Consider the following 2388-nt stretch of genomic DNA (forward strand, 5'->3'; position numbering starts at 1 on the left):
TGTGCGACCGCAAGCCATTAAAGGAGTACGGCAGCATGATTTTACGATTCAGCCTATTCTTCGGCCACTTATAACGTGTTGATCCATTTCACTTCAGTTTTTGACCCGAACACGAAACTTGTCCCATTTTGAGTCTCGAACATCATCCTATAAATGATTTCTTGAACGAGCAATCTTATCGCTTGTTTCATTTGCTCTGCCTTCGATCGCGTCATTGGTCCGCCTTCGATTATCAACGAGTCTCATCCTGCACTCGCGTTCATCTGGCTCAGCTCTTGGATCACATCAAATACTTTCTCTTTTATATTTTGTATAATATGGGCTTTGGGCTTTATGGTATTTAGTTTAATCTACATTTAATTAATTTTAATATTTAATCTTTAATGTTAAGTTATTTATTTTTATGTGTTTTTACTATTGTATTTATTGCATTTTCATTTATGTGGCCAATGAATAATTATGTTTAGAGATTTGTATATCGTTCGAGAAAATATTGTGCATTTTAGATCAAATAGTAGAAACCGTAGGTTTGTATAAGAGATACAAATATACTCCTAACCCTAAGTAACCCAATGAGTTATTTTCACAAATATTTAATGTAGTTGTTTGTTTTGAATCGACATAGAGATATAGTAGGTTAAACCAATCGATTATGATTAATTTTGCTCAAGAGAGGTAATTAACTAAATTTGAAAAATTGGGTCTAACATCGTAAATGAGTAATTTGTTAATTTGCTTTTAGAAAAATTAATTAGGCGACAGTTAAGCGAAACCATGAATTTCAACCACGTTCGCTTCCGAATTTTCAAAGATTTTTACATTTTATTATTTTCTAGATTTTGAGTTATTTTCCAAGAAAAAGTCTAATTTTATTGTGTGTTTGTTTTTATTGTTAAAACTATATTTATTAAAGTTGTGAAATCAAAAGTATACATCCCTTAAAGGATCGACAGTTTGGACTCAAAAGATCCACTTTATTATTTGAACGCGACGTGTGCACTTGCGACAGGCACTTTTTGCGAACAAGTTTTTGGCATTGTTGTCGGAAAATATTTTAACTTTGATTATCAATTTAGTTAATTTTAGTTTTAACTATTTTTTTTATTTACTATTGTTTGCTTTTATTTTTTATATTTTTTGGTTAACCCCTGTATTGCTAATCTACCTTGTGTTTGCATTCTCTCCTTTTACTTTTCAGATATTTGCAGGATTCTGACTTTGGTAAAGTAACAAAATTATTACAATGACAAATCTCTATATGGACAGTCAAGATATGCTTGAAGGATATCGAAGTTGTGAAAATTGTTATGTAGTGCTTTGTAATGGGAATTGCTTGTTCTCGTATACTAGTTTATACATGCTGAAACTTCTGAGGTTTTGAAAATATTTAAGGTGTCAAAAACAAGTCATTGACAAAAATGATGAAAAGTATATGCTCGTGGGAGATTTGGTACCTTACAATTGGGATGAGGACATCAAACTTGTGGGAGATGGTCATTCCCTATTGAACGGATGGTACTTGCAAAATATTTCAAAAACTTGCATTGTTGGATGAAAGTGATATGCTTACGGGAGATTACATGTATTTGGAATGATGTCAACAATGGAGGTGCAATCTACTTGAAGTAGTCAATGAGACCGACTTCTTACTACCAGTGGATTTAAATGGTAGATTGATCATTCAATCCGAAGAAATATCAACGGTTGTAGAAGGGCTTGAAATGAATGATAATGTAAACATATAGGAACTAATTGAGGATGTAGGAATCAATAAAGATGAAGTCGGCATACATTCGTCCGACTTCATTGATTGCATAGAAGTTGATTTTGTGATTAAGTCCGATAAGAGGATGGAAATCTACATTGTTTAGTTTGAATCAGATGGAATGGGAAAGTCCTATGACATTGAAAAGGGCAATATCGAGGTTTGGAGATCTAATGAAGAGCGGAACAAAGCCAAAAGAAGAAAAATGAACAAGGCATCTAAAGCCTTTTTTAGTTGCCCATGATTCAAAGGCCAAAGTCGAGTTAAAAACTATAAAAAGCGCTTGCTAAGAGGCAACCCAATTTTTTAACTTTTAAGCTTTTTATTTACTTTTATGAATTTTCATATTTTTATCTGATTAGCTATCGTTTTTTTATATGTAATTTTTGAAGTATTATATATTCACGGTTCCTAGCAACTTTGGGGTAAATTTGTGTACACGAAGGTCGTTTGCCCAAGTTTATCGCAAGTCCAATTCAAGTATTGTACCTCTTCCCAAATAACCAATTGGGGAATTCTCGTTAACCTATCTCTTTTCTTTCATTTTGTTCTTTACACATTGAGAACAATGTGTGATTTAAGTTTAGGAGTGATTGTGCTTAAATTGATAATTTTGTGTTGAC

Source organism: Olea europaea, chromosome 1, assembly GCF_002742605.1.
Source record: "Olea europaea var. sylvestris chromosome 1, O_europaea_v1, whole genome shotgun sequence".
Classification (NCBI taxonomy): domain Eukaryota; kingdom Viridiplantae; phylum Streptophyta; class Magnoliopsida; order Lamiales; family Oleaceae; genus Olea; species Olea europaea.